Here is a 23,463-nt window from a genome sequence, read left to right as displayed (position 1 = left end):
AGAGTTCAATACTGGAAAAAAGTTACATTGCTGGTATTTGTTTCCCCAAATATGAATCTTTTGACATAAGATTCCAAATCATTCTATTTGTAACAGCTACAATAGGATTTAAATGTAGTTGGTGATAAAATGGCTTCTTTATTGAATGTTAGGAAAAGCTGTAAGCAGTCCAAGAAATGGGAGATTATTTTGTTGTTTTTGGTTGAGGGGCTTGATGTCTGGGCTTGGGCACTGGCCCTGAGCTCTTCAACTCAAGGTAAGGGCTCTATATCTTGAGCCACAGGGCCTGTTCTGGTTTTCTGGTGGTTAATTGGAGATAAGAGGCTCAGGGGCTTTCCTGCCCAGGCTGGCTTTGAACGGCAGTCCTCAGATCTCAGCTTCCTGAGTAGCTAGGATTACAACTATGAGCCTCTGGTTGCAGGCTAAAAATGGGGGGGTTTTATAAAAGAAAATCCACCTCTTCACCTGTGTCTAAATATCAGATATCACTATTAGGACACGGCACCCTCAACTCATTTCATCAGACATTTTAAATTTTCTCTTTTCCTTCATGTGGGAACACTGCAGTCAATATCAATTCAGCTGTGGGACTGGATCAATTGTATGTTAACTGCTAGCATGAAAATCAAGAACTTTTACATCAAAACAAATAAAACCCTCATTTGGAATAATTGTTTTCTCTTTTTATTACAAAGCTGTGTTTGATTACTTCCTAATGTGATATTGGACCTCCTAACAGAATGATGACATTTTCTTTCTCTTCAGCAATTGGCCTTCTCCCACATGTGGTCAAATATTTAAGAATTTAAAGATTTCCATTGATAATTCATTAAGCTGATCTCTAAGAAAATGTGTATTTCTGGAATTGGTCTTATGTCTTGTTCTTACATGCACAAGTGTTCTATGATTTATTTGTTCTACAAGGAATTCTATTATCCAATCTTTGTGTGATCAATTTTAGTCTCTCTGACCAGTCTTTCTGACCCTCTCTCGGGAATCTCATTTCAGTCTGCCTCATAAAAAATATATTAATTATTAGCTAAATGACTCTCAGCTTCTGTTTTTTGCCTGACTTCATGTAGGCTGTGATAGCAGCCCTGACTGGCTGTACTTACTGGAGTTTTCTGTTTGTTTGTGTGTTTTTTAGAGATCTAGGATTACTATTTAAGGTAGTAAATTCTCTGGGCCCGAGTGATCCCCGGGCCTAGAGTCAATGGCTTTTTTCCTAAAGATACAAAAACAGCTGACTAAATTCCTGTTTTAATTGTCTCAAAATGAGGCAATCTGGATCCTTGCAAAGCCATCAATGAGCCTCTGTTACCACTTACAGAAATGTTCTATCAAGATGGCTTTTCAAGGTTGACTGTGAAAAAGGTTCATTTCCAAGTGACCACCATAAAACAGATCACATCACTGGGAACAGACTTTTCTATGGAAGGTTGGCCTTTCTTCCTTGTTTTACGATAGATAAAAACATAATATTCTGCAGTTTTGGCCATCCTGGAGCACGTTTTCCCAAGAATATTCTGTAGTGTAAAAGAGGACCAATTATCAAAATAAAGGTGAAAATACTTGTCTACTACAGACTGATTTATCTGGCTTATATCTATTGTTATTTTCATTACTTCAAACACATGGATAATTTATATTGCAATTAGACAAGTGGCAAAAGATTAATGGAATAAACATTTATTTTACTTTCATATATCCAATATAATACACTTAACCCCTTATGGAATATTAATTCCAAGAGTAGAAACAACGTCAGGAATATAAAATGAACCTCAAGTTGTGTAATCTGGCACATATACACCATCATCTACTCAGAAATTCAGTCTCTCTATAAATACGTATTTGGTACAAAATAATAAAAATTTAACTAATGAATATGACTTTTAAGAATCATCTGAAATGCTACTCATGTATCTAATTGCATATTACTGTGTAGATGTCACCTAGAAAGGAATTTAACATGCATGAAGAAATTAAATTTCCACAATTTAAGCTAGATGATAGGAGTCATACCCTCATGTACTATGTGGTGTGTTACCACAGCGCTGAACCCTTCCACCTAATACCAAGAGTCATGTGCAATAATTTATTATTTGATGTCAAGATGAGAGCTAAGTGTAGAATACACTTTGAATTATTCCATTAATTCACATCAATTAAACAGTAATCATATATTATTTTTAAAATTCTAATTCTTGTCAATTTTACAATTCATGAAATGTATTATTAAAATTAGTTTCAATTTCTTCTTTTCTAAATTTTAAATTATATATTAAATTTAAATTTAATTTATATATTAAATTTAAATTATATGTTAAATATTTAATATTAAGAAATTAGGCATAAGTAACCTGTTATTAAAATGATCTACTATTAAACAGTGATTTGAATTATAGATCTAACAAATTGTGATGTAAAAAACATTTATTTTGGGTCTGGTTGTGGGGCCTGAACTCTGTGAATGGGCGCTGTCCCTCAGCTCTTCAGTTCAATGCTAGTGCTCTACCACTTGAGCCACAGCGCCACTTCTGGCTTTTTTCTTTCTGCTTATGTGGTGCAGAGGAATCAAACCCAGAGCCTCATGCATGCAAGGCAAGCGCTCTTCACTGAGCCACCTTCCCAACCCTGATGTAAAAAACTTTTAATAGAATTGTAGGTAATAATTTTTAAACTTACTAGCCTGTTATTTGTTTTCTAATTGTGTCATTTCTTATTCTTGGTCCAAGTCATCTCTTCACCTAAGTTGTTTAGTTTTCTATTTTATCTCTATTTGTTTGCTGATTGTGCATTTTGTTTTCCCTTTGTAGTGACTGACATGAGGCTGAAAATCTGTATGTTAGTTTATTACTTCCTATGTTAAAGTCAAACTACTGCTCCCAACAGCTTTTCTACTCTTCTTTGTATACTATTGTATTTCCCCCACTCCCATCTCCTGTATTGCTGCTCTCAAGTATTTTATTTCATTTTGTATTTACATTTTATTGTCAAGGTAATGTACAGAGGGGTTATACTTACATAAGTAAGGTAATGAATTCATTTCTTTTATAACTTTTTAACTTTCCCCCATTTTTCTCCCTCGTCCCTCCCAACATCCCCCCCAAGATTACTTCCAACATATTGTCTCGTGATTTTCACTTTTGCATAGGTTCCCCCTTTGTCCTTTGTCTCACCATTTTGTTTTTTTCTCTTACCCTTCCCTAGTTCCCTAGATGTGATAACCTGGGTATCAAAATCAAATACAGTGACTAGAGGGGATAAACCATATGTGGGGAAAACACAAAAGGATGAAAAGTACATAGTACATTAAGAACAACAACAATAAAAATGTGTCTTGGAGTTCATTTCACTTGGAATCACCTTTTATGGTCATATGTTCATAGCTATTGAGTAATTCTGCTCATCTACTAAGATTATCCGTGATGTGCACAATAATGCTCCCCTATTATTCAGTAAACCCACTTCTGGGCATTTAACCATGTGACCACAAACAAGGCCACACTGAAGCTACCAGCACAATTATGTTTTTTACAGTATTATTTACCATAGCTAAGGTATGGAATTAAGCCAGATGCCCCTCAGTAGATGAATAGATATAGAAAATGTGACACAGACACACAGACATACACACATACACATACATGGAATACTATGCTTCCGTCAGAAACACTGATACCACCTCATCCGTGAGAAAATGAAAGATCTTGAAAAAACATCATACTAAGTGAAGTAAGCCAGACTTAAAGGAACATAGGTCTCCAGGTTTTCCCTATTTGTAATAATTAGGTTACATCAAGGAAAATCTCATGTATTTTAATTTGAAATTTTGTTCTATGTTGAACATACAACATTATTACTATATTGTTTGTTATTCTTTCTTTTTTTGAGGAGGGCTAATATTTATTTAACCATTAAAATGAAGTTTGTAGCCACTGTATAAGGTTTAATATAATGTATCTTCTTAATAATTTTTATTGTAAAAATACCGTATGGAGGACTTAAAATTACATGGCAAGGTAATGAGTACATTTCTTATCAAACGTTGTTGCCTCCAACTTTGTTTCCCCTAACCATCAATTCCTATCCCTCCCCCAACTCTTGTGCAAAGGTTGTAAAGTTCGATTTTAGACTTAAAGTCCTGTACATCTCATTGTTGCAATGAGTCCACCTATTTAAACAATTTGTTTTTTTTTTTTTGCTTCACTTCCACAAATTATACCTACATCAAATACAGTGAAAACAGGGGTTATACCGTGGGGGAGGGACACACAAAGCAACAAAGAAATAACTTATAAATATGTTAGAAACGATAGCAAGAAAGAAAATATAGAGTCCTTATCTTGAGGTTCATTTCACCTAAAATCAACTTATCTGACGGTTATTTCTTGTCTCAGACATATACTAGTTATTGTACATAAGGGAAGCCATGGGACGTATGTTTCTTTGCACCTGGCTTACTTCACTTAATATAATTTTTCCAAGTCTTTCCATTTCCGGACAAATGGGGCAAAAGTCAGATATACTTAAAGAATTATGTTCAGCTTATCCATTACTGAAGGAAGAACAACTAAAAGAGCAATCCCCATTAGGAAGAAGAACTCCTATTTACTTATCTTCATTCCTTTGTAAGGCCAGTGTTGCCCCCTGTATCCTCATGTTGTACATTACAACTTTATACTTGATCATCAAGTATATCTACTGTCTTCTACATTGTGACATAAATTCCCCAGAAATTCCACTTCGCTTTACTTTTTAAAAAAATTCTCTCTAGTGAAGTTGTTCTCCCAATCTGAGGGCTTTCTATTGATCTTGCTAGCTATGTCCTTTGCCATGCAGAAGCTCTGCAATTTCATGCAATCCCATTTGTCCAACGTTTCTTTGATTTGTTGTGTTTCTGGGTCTCTATTAAGAAAATCTGGTCTAGTCCAAGGAGACCCAAGGTTTCTCCTATTCCATCTTGTAATGTTTTTAGAGTGTCGGCTTTGACTCAGAGGTCTTTGAAGCATTTGGAGTTGATTCTGGTGTAGAGTGATATCTAAGGAACTAGCTTTAATTTTCTACAAGTAGTTAACCAATTTTGCCAGCACCATTTTCTGAAGAGGCTGTCTTTCTTCCATTCTATGTTTTTCAGCTCCTTTATTGATGACTAGACATACAATGGAGAAGTGTCTCATATCTAAAATATACCTGGAACTCAAAAAATTAAATCCCTCAAAAACAAATCTTCAAAGAAACAATGCCCAATAAGTAAGTGGGCTAAAGACTTGAAAAGAAACTTCTCTGAAGAGGAAAGAAGCAGGGCCAATAGACAAAGAAAGATATGCTCAATCTCCCTAGCCATAAAAGAAATGCAAATCAAAACAACAATGACATACCACGTCATCCCAGTTTGAATGGCTATAATGAAGAACTCTAATAACAACAGATGCTGGAAGGGATGTGGACAGAAGGGAACATTACTGCATTGGGAGTGTAAACTTGCTCAACCACTTTGGAAAGCAGTATGGAGGTTCCTCCAAAGACTCAACAAAGAGCTCCCCTATCACCCAGCAATACGATTTTTGGGTATCTACCTAAATGATCACAAACAAGACGACACTAAAGCTACCAGTACGACTATGTTTATTGCAGCATTATTTACCATAGCTAAGATGCCCCACAAGTGATGAATGGATCAAGTAAATGTGGTATATATACACAATAGAATTCTATGCCTCCCTCAGAAAGAATGACATTGCCCCATTTGTTAGGAGTTGGAAAGACTTGGAAAAAATTATATTAAGTGAAGTAAGCCAGGCCCAAAGAAATATAGGTCCCATGGTTTCCTTTATTTGCAATAACTAGTATATGTCTGAGTCAAGCAGAAAAGGTCAGATAAATTGATGTTAGGGAAATGAACCCTAAGATATGTATTCAAATGTTTATTTCTTTCATGCAATTGTATCTAAAGTATTTATAAGATTTTTTTGTTGCTTTATGTGTCCCTTCCCCATGGTATAATCCCCGCTTTCATGGTATTTGATGTTGGTATAATTTGTGGGTGGTAAGGGAAAAAACAAATCATTTAAATACGGTTACAGGTGGACCCATGGCAACAGTGAGATGTAAAAGTCGTTATTTTGAAAATGAACTTTACAACTTTGGGGGAGGAGGAGGATTGGGTGAGGGGGAGGATGGGAAGGAATGGGAATGGGAAACAAAGATGGAAGCTACAATGCTTGATAAGAATGAAAGGGTTAAAATAACTCCATTTTGAGGCAGTGACCATTTGTTTCTTGTTTATCTCAGCTAGCAGAGCAACACGTGGTGGTAATCCAAACACCTGGTTGTTTGCCTTCATAAGCTCTGCAAATCTTTAGCTCAGGGCTCTCATCCTAGGCTCCACTGTGTGAGAGTGTAGGATGAGGCCCGAGCTGCAGCCCGTCTAAATAAAACCTTGCTTTTGCATTTCGGAACATCTAACTCTAGTTGGTCTTCTTTGTGGGGGTCCTGCAAAATGGTTACTACATGTTAGTGAGGGCTCATCCAGGATACCTCAAGAGACCCACGAGACCTCAGACTCCGAAGGTAAAACCGTGCTGTCAAATTGTCTTGTCCTGTCGTTCCTCTCTTTATCTGTTTTATTTTCATTTTTGTTTGTGAGGACGGCCACTCCAATTTGTATTGTGTAAAGGTTTGTCATAGCGGACGCGCTTGCATGACAACCCTGGAGGAACTGGGAGACATCCCAGATCCTCTTGTAAGGGGGATGGTCCTTGGATCCCTGCCATGAAAATTGTGGTGCATAGGTTAGTTTGGTGTTGGGCCAGAACTGACCAAGAGGGCCTCCTAACTGAGGCCCAACTCACTCACTGGGGTCTGCTCCTTCTGCTTCCCTATTACAGGGGTCAGCGAACCAATTCAGGAGATCTCCACTTCGTAACCTTCTTTTTTTAACTCTTAGGGCTGTGTATGTTTTGTTTGTACTGTTTATTGTTTTTTGGACTGTACGACTAATGGGACTGGAAATCATGGGCAACATTCCATCAACCCCCCTAGACTAACAAAAATTAAAAACTAAGAAAGGGGAAAAGATGTACTCCCGGTTTTTCAGGGAGATAACGTGGAAAAAATATTTCCTACCCCATACTCAGCTTCCCAGGTTCCTTTTGCAGAGCCTGAGAATCACCAAGAGGAGGAGGTAGCTATAGAACCAGCAGCCGAACCCTCGGCACCTGCCCTTAAAGTTTCTGAGGGGCCAGTCACTAGAGGAAGCCATGGGATCAGCCCCTCTCCCCCTTCTAATGAAGCTGTTTTTTCCTTAAGCACAGTAGGTCCTGTGGATGCAAATGATCAACAGCAATTCTAATATTGGCCATTTTCTACCAGTGATCTATACAATTGAAGCACCCAAAATGCCTCCTTTTCTGAGAAACCCCAGGATTTAATTCGTTTGCTTGAAACCATTCTCATTACTCATCATCCACTTGAGATGATTGCAGTCAGCCTTTACAGGTCCTTTTTACCACCGAAGAGAGAGACCGTATCTGAGAGGCGGCCTGGAAACAAATCCCTGGCCACACAGGAGCGCCCATCACAGATCCTGCCATGAGCGCTGCCTATTTTCCTGAGATCTGACCAACAGGGGACTGCAATATGGTTGAAGGTAGGGAGCGACTCCTCATCTATCACCAGGCTCTGTTTGTAGGTCTCAAGGTGGTGGCTCACCGACCTACTAATATGGCCAGAGTCTATGATGTTAGATAGGGAGGAATTGAAAGTCGGGGAGGGTATCTTGAGCAGCTCATATAAGCTTTTAGTCAATATACCCCATCTGATCTTGAGACCCTGGAGTCAGCTCAGATGATTATGTTTTCCTATATAAATCAATCTGCATCAGACATAAAGCAAAAGTTGCAGGCTCTAGAAAGACTTGGTGAAAAGTCTATTAGGGATCTAATAGCCGTGGTGGAAAAGGTTTACAGTAAGAGAGAGACAGAGGAGCAAAGAAAGGAATGGAAGGGTAAAGAATGAAATTGAGCATGAAAAGAGAGACCAGGCCAAGGAAAAGACGCCAGACTTGTTGTACTTGTCACTGTCACACGCCGTGCATACCTGGTTCACAGATCGCAGCTATTTCATTCGAGATGGAAAAATGTATGTGGGCGCAGCAGTAACCATGGACACTGAGATAGTGTAGGCTGAAGCACTCCCCCAGAGAACATCTGCACAAAGAGCAGAACTAGTGGCACTAACAAAAGCCCTATGGATGGGGAAAGGGAAGGGATTAAACATTTACATCGACAATCAGTATGCTTTTGTTACCATGCATGTCCAGGGAGCCATTTACCAAGAGAGGGGGCTGCTGACAGCTGAAGGAAAGGCTATTAAAAACAAACAAGAAATTTTAAGCCTTGTCCAGGCCTAGGGGAACCAGCAAATATTGCCATTATGCACTGCCTTGGCCATCAAAAGGGAACTGATTCAACAACCAAAGGAAATAACTTGTACAATCAGGCAGCTAAGGAGGCGGCCCTCCATCCCAGAGGGGGAGTACTTACTCTAGTAGACGCAGGGCCTCGAGCTTTGCCTCCTGAGCCTCAGTACTCCCAAGAAGGCTTGGAGTGGATAAAGAAAATTCCCATGGCCTATAAATCCCCAGGCAGAGAAGAAAATAAAGACTGGTGGAAAACTGGTGAGGGGAAACTTATCTTGTCACAAAGATTGGGCAAGGGGATTCTTAAGAGAATCCATCAGGCCTCTCACATGGGAACCCGAAGAATGCAGGACTTGCTCCAACACTCAGAAGTAAAAATTAAGCAAGGAAATCAACTCATTGAGAACATTGTTAAAAATTGTAAAGCCTGTCAGCTCACCAATGCCCCCAATCAACCGGTTACAAAAGGAGCTCGCCTCCATGGAGATAGGCCAGATGTGTATTGGGAATTAGACTTCACAGAAATTTAAAGTGGAAAAGTTGGAAATAAATATTTGCTAGTTTTTGTAGACACCTTTTCAGGATGAGTTGAAGCCTACCCAACAAAGCATGAGATCGCGAACTTCGCGGCTAAGAAGATCCTGGAAGAAATCCTACCCATCTATGGCTTCTCATCCACCATCAGGTCGGAAAATGGACCGGCCTTGGTCTCAAAAGTAAGTCAGGGGATAACTGTGGCACTGGGGACAGATTGGAAATTGCACCATGCTTATAGACTCGAGAGTTCAGGGCAGGTAGAAAGAATGAATCAGACTCTAAAAGAGACCTTAACTAAATTGGCTTTGGAGACTGGCACAGACTGGGTATCACTCCTTCTGTTTAGAATAAGAAATTCACCCTATCACCTTGGGTGTACTCCTTTTGAAATAATGTATGGACATCCTCCACCTATTATCCCTAGCCTTCAGACTGGATTGCTTGCTCATTTGAGTGACACTGAATTTCTATGTAAACTTGACTATCTATAGCTTGTCCACAAAAGTGGGTGGCCCCAGCTTAGAGCATTATATGATTCTGCTTCTATTCCTACCCCCCATTTGTTTAAACCAGGGGACTGTGTGTTTGTTCGAAGGTACAACTTGAGATTTTTGGAACCACAGTTGAAGGGACCTTACATGGTACCTTTGGCTACACCCACTGCCCTTAAGGTGGACAGCATTGCTGCTTAGATCCACTGCACCCATGAAAGACTGGCTGACCCTATTGCCCTGGATGACCATGGGGAAACATGGGAAGTCATTAAGCATCCTACCCAACCACTCCATATATAACTCAAGAAAAGAAAAATGGACTGATTGTTATTGGTATTGTTTCAATTATCATTTCCAGAACTCCTGGGAGGCACTCAGTACAACAAGGGGAACTTTGTGCTGTCCAAGGAGAAGAGTGTTGTTTTCACATTGACCATTTAAGAATAGCAAAAGACAACATGGCTATGGTCATAGAGGGAATAGTCAAGATCGAGAGCTGTTGAAGTGAAGTTTGGGGCCGGAGCCACAATATTGTGTCTCAGGACCATAAGTCAAGGGGAGAGGAACGGTTAAAGTAACTCCATTTTTGAGGCAGTGATCATTTGTTGCTTGTTTATCTCAGCTAGCAGAGCAACACATGGTGGTAATCCAAACACCTGGTTGTTTGCCTTTATAAGCCCTGCCAATCTTTATTTATCTCAGGGCTCTCCACCTAGGCTCCACTGTGTGGGAGTGTAGGACAAGGCCCAAGCTGCAGCCCATCTAAAAAAAACCTTGCTTTTGCATTTCAGAACGTCTGACTCTTGTTGGTCTTCTTGGTGGGGGTGCAGCAACGTGGGCACTACAATAAATGTACTCATTATGTTGTCCATGTAATTGTAACCCCTCTGTACAGTACTTTCACAATATGAAAAATTCTTGGGAACAAAAAAAATCATTTCCCTCTAAATCGTTCAGGTTGCGGGGTGTGTGTGTGTGTGTGTGTGTGTGTGTGTGTGTGTGTGTGTGTGTGTGTGTGTGTGTGTGTGTGTGGTTTTACAAAGATCAGAAGACATTTTTCTTCATTTAGAATACATCTTTCAGGTTATTGTAAATTGTGGCTACTGGGAGAAGACTCTTGCTATATTAAAGATGAAACAAAAATATATTGTGCATACAACACAGTGCTTTATTAGTCTGTAGTTCAACCCTTAACTTGAATTTATATCTTGGCCGTTATTGTGAATAATGTGAATAGCAATGAACTATAGATATATTTATCAGTTTCCCAAAGAGAAATAAACACATAATCGGTGGGTCAGATGATATTTCAACTTTACATTTCTCTAGAAAACTGCATACTACTTTCTACAACGAGAATATTAACCTGTATTTTGACTAAGAGTGTGGAAAATTTCTTCTTTTTACTTATGTGGTGCTTAGGAATCAAACCCAGGGCCTCAGGCATGCAAGGCAAGCGCTCTACCACTGAGCCACATTCCCAGCCCTAGAAAATTTCTTTTATCCACATTCTCACCAACATTATTACCTTTTTTTTAAGGGCAGGTTTGTACTATGTGCAGTAAACCAGACTGGCCTTAGAATAAAATCCTATTACTCCAACCTGCTAAATGCTTGGAATTACAAACCTTTACCACCACACCAGGTTCCTTTGATTTTTTTGATAAGTGTTATAATAGTTATGAAGTAGTATCATAGTAATTTTGAATTGCATTTCTCTAATGACTTCTGTTCCAAAAGCATTAAGCCAACATAGAAGTTGTATTAAACACAACATTGTAAACCCACTGGCAACTTTCATGGCTATTTGGAAAACAGGTCTATTCCGAGCTTTTGTCCAATTTTAATCATTTCTGTTTTTTAATGTGAAAATACTGTAGAGAGGGGTTACAATTACATGCGAAAGATAAGTAAATTCCTTATCAAGCATTGTAACCTGCTCCTTTGTTTCCCATTCCAATCCCTTCCCATTCTCCCCGTGCCACCCAGCCAATCTTCCTCCCCCTCTTCTCCCTTCATAAAAGTTTAAAGTTAGTTTTTCAGCATAATAACTTGTACCTCTCATTGTTTCAATGGGTCCACCTGAATTCCTATTTAAACGATTTGTTTCTTCCTTCCCCTCGACAAATTATACCAACATCAAATGCAATGAAAGCAGGGGTTATGCCGTGGAGGAGGGACATAGAAAGCAACAAAAAATCTTATATATACTTTAGGAACAATTGCATGAAACAAAAAAAAAACATTTGAATACATATCTTAGGGTTCATTTCCCTACCATCACCTGATCTGACCTTTTCTGCTTGACTCAGACATATACTAGTTATTGCTTATAAGGGAAACCATGGGACCTATGTTTCTTTGGGCCTGGCTTACTTCACTTAAAATAATTTTTTTTCAAGTCTTTCCAATTCCTAACAAATGGGGCAATGTCATTCCTTCTGATGGAGGCATAAAATTCCATTGTTTATATATACCATATTTTCTTGATCCATTCATCACTTGAGGGGCATCTGGGTTGGTTCCATATCTTTGCCAAGGTAAATAATGCTTCAATAAACATAGTCGTGCCGGTAGCCTTAGTGTAGTCTTGTTTGGAGTCATTTGAGTAAATGCCCAAAAGTATGATTGCTGGGTCATAGGGGAGCTCTATGTGGAGCCTTTGGAGGAATCTCCATACTGCTTTTCAAAGTGGTTGAACAAATTTACACTCCCACTAACAATGCAGCAAGCCTCCCTTCTGTCCACATCCCCTCCATCATCTGTTGCTATTAGAGTTCTTGATTATTGCCATTCTAACTGGGATGAGGTGGTATCTCAATGTTGTTTTGATTTACATTTCTTTTATGGCTAGGGAGGTTGAGCATTTCTTCATTCATGTGTCTATTGGCCATGCTTCTTTCCTCTTCAGAGAATTTTCTCCTTTTCTTTAGCCCACTTTCTTATTGGGCTGTTGTTTCTTTGAAGATTTGTTCTTGGGGGAATTAATATTTTTGAGTTGCAGGTATATTTTAGATATGAGACCCTTGTCTGTTGTATGGCTAGTGAAGATCTTCTCCCAATCAGTGGGCTTTCGATTGATGTTGCTAGCTATGTCCTTTGCCATGCCCAAGCCCTACAATTTCATGCAATCCCATTTATCCAATCTTTCTTTGATTTGTTGTGTTTCTGGGTCTCTATTAAGGAAATTTAGGCCTCTGCCAAGGAGACCTAGGGTTTCTCCTATTCCATTCTGTAATGTTTTCAGAATATCTGCTTTGACTCCAAGGTCTTTCATCCATTTGGAGTTGATTCTGGTGCAGAGTGATATCTAACGATCTACCCTTAGTTCTCTTCAAGTAGTTAACCAATTTTGCCAGCACCATTTACAGAAAAGGTTGTCTTTTGTCCATTCTATATTTTAGCTCCCTTATCAAAAATTAGATGGCTAGAGGTCTGTAGGTTCATTTCTGGGTTTCCAATTCTATTCCATTGGTCCTGAGGTCTGTCCTTGTGCCAGTTCCAAGCTGTTTTGATTATTATGGCTTTGTAGTAGAGTTTGAAATTTGGTATTGACATTCCTTTAGCCCTGCGCTTTCTGTTAGGGATCATTTTCGCTATTTGGCATCTTTTATTGTTTCATATGAAATTTTCGATTGCCGCTTCTATTTTCTTGAAGAAGGAGGTTGGAATATTGATAAATATCGCATTGAATTTGTAGATAGTCTTGGGACGTATTGCCATTTTTACGATGATGATCTTTCCAATCCAAGACCATGGGAGTTTTTACCACTTTCTAAGTTCTGTGTTGATTTCCTTTTTCAGGTTTTTAAAATTTTCATCATAGAGGTCCTTCACTTTTTGGTAAATTAAATTCCTAGTTATTTTTTTTGGAGGCTTATTATGAATGGAGTTGCTTTCCTAATTTCAGCCACACTTTTCTCATTGTTGGTAAACAGAAAAGCCATTGATTTTTGAGGGTTAATTTTATACCGTGCTACTTTGCCAAAATTTTGAATCAACTTGAGAAATTTGGGAGTGGAATCTGTGATATTCTTTAAGAACAATAACATATCATCTGCAAAGAGGGAGAGTTTGACTTTTTCATTCCCTATTTGGATCCCCTTTATGTTTATATCTTATGGCTGTAGCTAGGCATTCTAATACTAGATTGAAGAAAAGTGGAGAGAGTGAACATTCTTGGCTCATTCCTGAGTTAAGAGGGAATGGCTTCAGTTTTTCACAATTAAGTATAATTCTGGCTGTAGGTTTGTCATATACAGCCTTTATTGTATTGAGGAATGTTCCCTGGATTCCTAATTTTTTCAGAACCTTCATTATAAAGGGGTTTTGGATCTTGTCATATGCTTTTTCCACATCTATTGAGATAACCATGCAGTTCTTATCCTTGCTTCAGTTGATGTTATGAATTATATTAATTGATTTGTATATATTGAGCTAGCTTTGCAGTCCTGAAATGATTCCTGTTTGATCATGATGCATGATTTTTTGGATAAATTGTTGAAATCTATTGGCCAAAATTTTGTTGAAAAGTTTTGCATCAATGTTCATCAAACAAAAGGGTCTATAGTACTCTTTCTTTGATAAGTCCCTGCCTGGTTTTGGGATGAGGGTTATGATGCCTTCATAGAATGAGCTTGGTAGTGAAATCTCTCTTCAAATTTCATTGATGAGCTAAAGGATTATTGGTGTGAGCTCTGCTTTGAAAGCCTTGTAGAATTCCACTGTAAAACCACCTGGTCTTGGACTTTTCTTGGATGGGAGGTCTCTTATTGCTCTTTCTATTTCAATGCTTGAAATGGGCCTCTTCAGATGGTTTAACTCATTTTGGTTTACGTACAACATGTCAATATTTGGCAGGAAAAGTTCTGTCTCTGCCAAGTTCTCAAACTTATTAGCATAAAGTTTTGAGGATTATTCCCTGATAATGTTCTGAATCTTGGTTGTTCCTGTGGTGATGTTAAAATTCTCATCTCTGAGTTTATTTGTATGTATTCTCTTCTTTTTTCTGATAAGATTTGCTAAGGGGCTATCAATTTTTTTAATTTTTTCGAATAACCCACTCTTTGTTTTGTTGATTCTTTCCATGTTTTTTTGGATTCCACTTCATTTATTTCTGATTTAATTTTGTCATTTCTTTCCATCTACTGGATTGGGGTTTATCTTGCTGCTCTTTTTCAAGGAGGCTCAGATGTCTCATTAAATTGTTGGTTTCAGATCTCTCCAATTTGTTGATATAGCATCTCAGAGCTATAAACTTGCCTCGAAGTACTGCCTTTGCTGTTTCCCAGAGGACCTGGTAATATGTGTGTTCTTTTTTGTTGAATAACATGAACATTTGAATTTCCTTTCTAATTTCTTCCAACTCCCACTCGTGAGTGAGCAGTGTGTTGTTTAGCCTCCATTAGTTACAGGACTTTCTTTGGTAGCTTTTGGTTTTTAGTTCTAATTTTATTCCCTTGTGGTCTGAGAGAATGCAAGGTATTACTGCAATGTTTCTGAATTTGGGCAAGTTAGCTTTGTCACCTAAAAAGTGGTCTATTTTGGAAAATGTTCCATGTGCTGATGAGAAGAATGTGTATTCTGATGCTGCTGAGTGAAATATTCGGTAGATGTCTGTGAAACCTTGTTGATGTATGCAGTTGTTTAGATCTGCAGTTTCTCAGTTTAATTTTTGCCGAGTTCATCTATCTAGTGGGGAGAGTAGTGTGTCAAGTTCCCAACAATCAATGTCATTGTATCTATGTGGCACTTGAGGGAAAGTAGTTTTTCTTGGATACATTTGGGTACTCCGTTGTTTGGAAAATAGATATTTAGAATTGTAATATCCTCCTGAAGGAAGGATCCCTTAAATAATATATAGCGAGCTTCCTTATCTCTTCTCATTGATTTTAATTTGAAGTCTATTTTATCTGATATGAGGCTTGCAACACCTGCCTGTTTATGGGGGCCGTTTGCTTGGTAGATTTTGTTCCAGCATTTCACATTCAAAATGTGTTTGTTTTTATGGGCAAGATGTGACTCCTGAAGGCAGCAGATAGAAGGATCTTGCTTTTTAATCCAACTAGGGAGTCTATGTTGCTTAATTGGAGAGTTCATTCCGTTAATGTTGAGAGATAGGACTGAAAGGTATTTGGGAGTTCCTGCCATTTTATCCACCTTCTTGCGAGCTGTACCAACTGGGTTCTTCCTATGTTCTTGGATTCTCAATTTGGGTGCAGTTTCTTGGCCTTTATTGTGGTCTTGTTGGTTTTCTATGTGTAGGATATGTTTAAGAATCTTTTGTAGGCCTGGTTTGGCAGAGATATATTGTTTCAAATTTTCTTTGCTATGGTAGGTTTTTATTTGACCTTCAGTTATGAAGGAAAGTTTAGCTGTGTATAGTATTCTTGGTTTATAATTGTTTGTCTTTAGGGCATGGCATACCTTATCCCGGGCTCTTCTTGCTTTGGTTGTCTCTGCTGAGAAATCTGAGGTGATTCTAATTGGTTTCCCTTAATAGTTATTGATCTTTTCTCCTTGAGAGCTTTAAGGATCTTTTTCTTGGTCTAAATTGATCCTGTGTGGATTATAATGTGAAGGAGGGAAGTCCTGTTCTATTCTGGTATAGTTGGAGTTCCAAAAGCTTCTTGTATTTGAATAGGCCTATCTTTTTGCATGTTTGGGAAGTTCTCTGCTAGGATCCTGTTAAACACATTTCCTAGACCATTGACTTCTCTCTCTAAGTGCCCCATTACACTCATTATCCTCGGATTAGTCCTTCTGATGGTGTCTTCTAACTGTTGAATAGATCTGTCATATTTCTTGGATTTGTCTTGATGTTTGTACGTTCTTTCTCTATAATATCTAAGCTGTCTTCAATCCCCAAGATTTGATCTTCTGCATGGTCTAACCTACTGTCAAGACTTTCTATTTTGTTAATATTTCTTTTCTTTCTAATTGGTCGGTTTGATTGCTTCAAACTCTTTGTTGGAGCTTTGTTACAGATCTTCTATGAACTTCTTTGCTTCCTTAATTTGGTGTTCAGTGTTTATTCTCAAATCACTTAGTTGATTGGTTATGGTTTCCTTGGACTCCCATTCCTTCTGTTGGGTTCCATTCCGCATTCCCTTTGTGGTCTTCCTGATTTCTTTCAGCTCTCTCTTTATGGATTCCATAAATGCCTCTAAAGATCTTTGTCTATCTCATCCCTCTCTCTCAATTCCTGTATTACTCTTTGATTAGCTTCCTCACGTTTATGCATTTCCTGACTTTCTCTTTGTCTATTCTCAGCCAGCTCACGCAATTCATGTCTATCTCTTTGACTGAACTCAGCCTGCTCTTGCCATCCCTCTATTTCTCTTTGAGTGTTTTCAATCTGCTCAAACAATTCCTGTGTCAATCTTTGAGTAATTGTCTCAAGATCATGATATTCCTGTATTGACCTTTGGTTTGCTCCTCTCTCTCCCTATCATGCTCACACTGAGTCCTTTGCAGGTTTTCAATTTTTTCATTTACCATGTTTACCAGTAGTGTTTGTATAGCTTTTGGGGAGCTCTCCCCTGGATTATTATTATCTGTTCTGTCCCCTGATTATTATGAGTGGGAGTTGAGATACCCGGACTTGCCATTTTTCTTGTGTTTTTCTGCTTGTTCTGCCGATTTGGGATGAAAGTAACACCAGTTTTGTGCTAGAACACTATCTTAAGACAAGCATCATCCAAAGTCTGTAGTTGCACAATCAAAAATCTGCAGATACAATCTAGTTCAACAGATCTTTTTATTCAATATCAAACATCTACGTACTAATGGGCTATGAACAGCAAAGAATAATTTGACATACCAGAAATTATAAGGTTTAGTGAGAAATGTGGGTAAAAATAGATATAGAGGGATGTGGAAAGGTAAAAGGAGAGTTAAATTATCTAAGTCCTAATCTCAATAAAGGAAATAGTTTGGTTAGAATGATAGTAGAGAAAGAAAAAAAGAAGAAAAAATAAGAAAAAGAAAAAAGAGACAAGAAAGAATAGAAAAATAAATATTAAAAACTATTAATTGAAACACTTAAAATTTATGCAAATTTAAGAACGTAATATTCACAGAAGAACAGGGATAGGATGAGAGAAGGCGAGGGATAGAAAGGAGATGCGAAAAAGTAAAAAAGAGTTGAAAATATTATACAGGTATAAAGAGGCAGTACTGCTATTAAGCAACTTGTCAAAGATGATTTGAATTGAGTAATAAATTTCTGGATTGTGTACACAATGGGGGATAAGGTCTAATAATCAACTATTGGTATATCTGAGGATGAGCAGAAAAGCAATTAAGTCACGCAAAAAAGAATGAAAGAAGAAAAAAAGTGAAAAGAAAAAGTTAAGTAGAGCTAAAACACACACACACACACACACACACACACACACACACACACACACACACAAACACACACACCCGCACAGATATTCCCCCAAAATAAAAATTATAACAGGACGAAAAAAACGTTAACAGCAAACAATTTTTTAAAATTAAAAATGAAAACAAAAAATTTAAACAAATTTTAAAAGGTACAAAAAATGAGTTCTTTGATTTTTGGAGGGTGTGGGAAGATCTTGTATCTCCCTTGTGTCTGTAACCAGTCTTTTGTTGGAGTCTCTGGTCTGCTTGTGGTGTTTGATTTTCTTGTGGCTTGATTGGTTTCTTAAGTTAGTTTGTTTGAGCAGGCAGAAAAATGTTCTGCTTTACCCAGAATTTTGTGATCCTCCTCCCAGGCTAATTCAATGGGAGGGAGATCTGCTTTGAGTCTCACAAAAGAGGGAGATGGATTTTTCCTCTAGTTTGGAGATGCTTTGTTGAGGCTTGGTTCTGGGTAGAGTGGAGGCCTTTGAGCAAGCAGTAGAGTTTCCCTGAGGGGCTAGCTTCTGAGACACTTACAGAGCCTATCCTGGAGATATACTCAGGGTTTATGTTTACTGAATTTCAGTTGATTGTCAAGACTGTTGTAGGGAGGGGCAGCCTCTGGCTCTGTTTAGCCTGTGAAGAAATCAACACTTGAGGAGGACAGAACTTTCTCTGCTTGGGCGGGATGACTTTTCCCTGGGTGGAGCTGAGCCTGGCAGGTGAGGTCGGGTTCCTGTGATCTGCTAAATGACTCTTGTTTTCTTCCAAGGCCTGAGTTGGAGCTAGCTGCTCAGCCAGGCCTTTATCACTATAAAAGATGGAGATCTCCAGTAGTGGGGAGGGGAAGTGTTGCCTTTCCTCCTCTGCTCCCTTAGAAGGAGTGAGGATGTCAGGCTTCTACTCATGCCAGAGTCTTGGTTCCTGGGTCATCGCTGGTCTGCGATTTGCAGGATGAAGATGTCTGTTCCTTGTCAGTTCTTGCTGGTGTTGTGTAGAATCCCCTAGCCCGCTTATCTGGGGCTTTGGTCCCAGACTCTCTGTGTTTCGTTTTTGATGGCCTACAGCTGCCACAGCCACCGCCACAACCACAGCGGAGCCTGCTGGCAAGTGCACGGACCTGTCCCCTTGCCTGGATTTTCCCTCTCTGGCTAAACTCTCTGGTGAAGGCACCCTTGGTGTGATTCTTTTACTTAGGACTGTTCACTGGAATACTTAAACTGCTTTCTATGAGAGAGCCTGTTTAGACTCCACCTTCTCCCCTACCATCTTCCCTGAACTCTTTTGAATTTTAATTATTTCTTGTTAATCTCATCTTTAATCTCTTTATACAAAATCAATAATTAATTCAAGGGAGGAGAAAGGAAAATTTAAGCAACTCTTTACATTTTCCAATTTTCAATAACATGATATTGCTTATATCATTTTCTGTTTAATCTTTAGACTATATAATTCAATTTAGTTAGACCTTTCATAAAGCTATATGTATTTTATTTATTTTATGTTAATTGTTTTTTCCAAAGCCTGCGTGTCTAATTTCCCTTGGTTTCATTCAGTGTCAAGTAGTTCAGATTTCAAATTGAAGAATAAATTGAAGGAAGCAAACAAAAAATACAGTTCTTCTCATCTGATAATGCCTCAACAAGAATGAAGAAAGAGTTCATCCTGCTAAGGACCTACGATAGGATATCAAAAAGAGAATTCATTTTTCTAAGTATTCCCTTTCTTTGAATGGAACTTAAATGATATAAAACACAATATACTGCTCAGGTACTTTTACGTTTTATCAGTTTTGCACATTATCATAAGGACATTACCTCAGTCTACAACATTCCTTCATTATTCTGTCCTTGATACTTTTACACTACCAAGACATAAGATAACCAGTATGATTTAAAGCATGAGACGTTGTACACATGGCTTCCTTGGAAGCAGAGCATGGTCAATAGATCACATTCCTTCTGGTTGCTCACTACCTGTAATGTTTTCTGTAATATTATTGCATACTATTTAGTATTAAAAAATTTTGGCTAAACTCAAAGCTCATTCACAATATTTTATGTTAAGTATTTTGCATGTTTTATTTCTCTCAATTCTTAAGATAACAATTGCTATAATGCTCATGTTATTACCATTTTAGCGTTGGGAAAAATTGTAATTTAAGGCACGAAGTGCATGGCCCAAAGACACATAGTGAGGAAGGAAATGAGTCACGGTCTCCAAAAGCCTTTTAGCAATACAAAAAATGTAGGTAAAAATCTCTCCATTCTCTTACACTCTCATTTCAATATTCATATTGTCCTATAAATAATAACATACCAAATATTGCCCATGGTGATTGTCTTCTGTTACATTTTGTCTCCAACACAGACTGTGTTGGTGACATTGGGTTATCATGCACAGAGCTGAGCTTATAAATTGAGGTCCAAAGATAGTCAAATTTCTTTTGTCCCATAGCTCCTGTATCCTTTTTTAAAAAGTACTAAAACTTTTAAATACCAAAACTTACTATCTTTTAAGAATCCAAAAACGAAGTGAATTCACATATAATCACTCCAAAATGATTTAAAAGTAGGAGATGATAAAACAGGCCCCCATCAAGTAAACTTTCTTCTACTTTTAAAATTATTCTGAAAGCCTTGTCCTGGCTGGTAACACCTTTAATCCTTTCTACTCGGGATATCTACTCAGGAGCCTGAGATCTATGGAAAACTGTTGGAAGCCACTCAGGGCAGAATAAATTCATGAGATTATTTTTCAGAAATTATAATGAACTAGCAAAGAGCCAGGAATGGAGATGTAGCTCATATATTAGCTCATCAATCTAGAGAGGAAAGGCCTAGCAAGACCTTGAAGCCCTGATTTCAAACTCTGAGCATGCCAATGCACAAGCATGTGCATGTGTGCATTTGTGCATGCGTGTGTGTACACACACCCACACCCACACATTTATTCAAAATACCTTCAAATCAGCATATCAGTGTTCTGCATTAATTTCTTTGTTAACGATATTATCTGGGTAAAATAGAGGAAATAAACTCTTCTATATCAGAACATTTTTATACTTTTTTTTTTACTGTGAAAATACTGTACAGAGGGGTTACAATTACATGGGCAAGATAATGAGTACATTTCTTATCAAGCATTGTAGCCTCCTCCTTTGTTTCCCCTTCCCATCCCTTCCCATCCTCGTAGCCCTCCCACCCAATCCTCCCCGCTCCCCCCACCAAAGTTGTAAAGTTCGTTTTCAACATAACGACTTGTACTTCTCATTGTTGCCAATGGGTCCACCTGTAAAAATAGCTGTACAGAGGTGTCATATTTATATGAGCAAATAATGAGTACATTTCCTAACAAGCATTGTTACCTCTACCTTTCTTTTTCTTCCACCATCCTTTCCCTCCCACCTCCAGAAATACACTCCCCTCCCCCTTCCCCTGCCTAAAGTGTAAAGTTCATTTTTCAACATAGTGTCTTGTGCATCTCAACCTGTATCCATATTTAAGAATTTTGTATTTCCCTTTCCCCTCCCCAAATTAGAGAAACATATACACAGGATGTAGGCGCACCAACTTCAAGTACAGTGAAAACAGGGGTTAGAGCATAGGGAAGGAACATATAAAGGAACAAAAAAAATCACATCACACATTATAAGTATCTTAGAAACAATAGCAAGAAACAAAAAAAACACTTGTCTGGTTCATTTCCTGTAATATCATCTTATCTGATATGCACATAGCTTCTGATCTATTCCGCTTATCCCAGACATATATTAGCTGTTGAAAATAAGGGAAACCATTGGACCTACGTTTCTTTGGACTTGGCTTACTTCACTTAATAAATTTTTTTCCAAGTCTTTCCAATTCTTAACAAATTGGGCGATGTCATTCTTTCTCATGGAGGCATAGAATTTAATTGTTTATATATACCACATTTTCATGATCCATTCATCTTCTGTGGGCCATCGGGGTGGGCTCCATATCTTAGCTATTGTAAATAATGCTGCAGTAAACATAGTTGTTCTGGGAGTTTTAGTATGGTCTTCTTTGTGATCATTTGGGTAAATCCCCAAAAGTGTGATTGCTGGGTCATAGGGGAGCTTTATATGGAGTCTTTTGATGAGCCTCCATACTGCTTTCCAAAGTGGTTGAACAAGTTAACACTCCCACCAAGAATCTAGTAAGGTTCCCTTGTGGCCACATCCTTTCCAGCATCTTTATTGTAAAAATATGGAATGATTCAAGAATTTGCATATCAACCTCGCACAGGAGCCATGTTAATCTACTCTGTACTGCTCCAATGTTAGTGTATGTGCTGCTGAATTGAGCACAGAGCATTTTTTATATATAAAGTGTAATTGATTTTCTTGAACTAGACAATTCAAAGAAAAGTAAGATTTGAAGAATTCTCGTGAAATTTTAAAACCATGTACTTCTTACATAAGCACACATTTAAGAATAGCCAAGATTGACATGTCAAAAACAAAATAATCCCAGATATTGTTGTTCAAGAGATGTGTAGGATCGGGGGAGGGGGGTGGAATTGGTTGGGGGGGCGGAGGAAGGCTGGGAAGGGATGTGAAGGGTAAACAAAGGAGGAGGCTGCAATGCTTCATAAGAAATGTACTTACTCATTATCTTGCCCATGTAAATGTAACCCCTCTGTACAGTATGTTCACAAAAAATAAAAATAAAAAAGAGATGTGTAGGAGGACGAATTCAATTATTCTGTATAAGGCACCTGTCATAATGAACACTGCGGCAAGTGTTAAGGTTTTTTAAAAGTTTTAATGTTTTAAATATATTTAATTTTGGGAATTTGCTTATATAGGCCAAAATTAGGACTGTTTTTCAGGTCATACAACTTTTCTATAAATATTTAAGATTTATGGTAGCAGACATATGCTACTAAAAAGTACATTTCAGAGTTTATAAAAACATTACTAATGAGATGTTACAAAGTCTTAGTGTAAAGAAGCAGTGTGAAGAGTTAAGACTTTGTTAACTGCACAGTTTCTCTTAAAACTTTAGGGCTTCCTTACTTTATATATTAGTGAGGAACAAATGATGATATAAACCATATACATATACATATACAAATGATGAGATGAGTCATAAAAAGCAATCTTAGTGGGTAACTTTAAAAACTACACATAGCCTATAAAACTTCTGTTGAACATCATAATCTTATTCAGTGTTATATGTACAGGAATGTGAGAATAGTAAAATCAAATATGTAAGTACACTTCAAATACTGAAAACACTGGTAATTCTTTGGTATTTTATTTTATTAATCATTAATATTTAGTTATTGTGTTTCTTTATTTGTAGTATTGTTTCCCTTGTAATATAGTAAAACCTTTTGTTATTCATCATCAGGAGGTACTTTGAGAAGGTTACTGGGATGGCCAAACCATTTTTTATAGTTGCATGTGAATTTACCAAAAGCAAAATTAAGAACAAAATATTGATTAAAAATTATCAAGTACAGTCAGAATCAGGAGGGATGATAAATGTCCACACTTAAAATCTTAGCCCTGGGCTGAAGCAGTGATATTACAGAGTTGAGGTCACAAAAGTGAGAGACTGGGTTTTGTTTTGTTTTTTACTTTGATTTTGTTGGCCATGGGGTTGAACT

General features: G+C 37.8%; 1 non-coding gene across 1 annotated transcript; it reads right to left on the bottom strand.

The window, feature by feature from the left end:
* Positions 1 to 22,049: 22,049 nt before the first annotated feature.
* LOC138811583 (U6 spliceosomal RNA) lies at positions 22,050 to 22,156 on the bottom strand. Its single transcript, XR_011367435.1, has one exon. It is a non-coding gene; the product is annotated as a U6 spliceosomal RNA (small nuclear RNA).
* Positions 22,157 to 23,463: the final 1,307 nt, after the last annotated feature.

This window comes from Dipodomys merriami, unplaced genomic scaffold (assembly GCF_024711535.1).
Source record: "Dipodomys merriami isolate MVZ:Mamm:240054 unplaced genomic scaffold, mDipMer1.0.p SCAF_537, whole genome shotgun sequence".
Lineage (NCBI taxonomy): Eukaryota > Metazoa > Chordata > Mammalia > Rodentia > Heteromyidae > Dipodomys > Dipodomys merriami.
The sequence above is the reverse complement of the archived record's forward strand: the minus strand, read 5'-3'. Positions and strand labels throughout refer to the sequence as shown.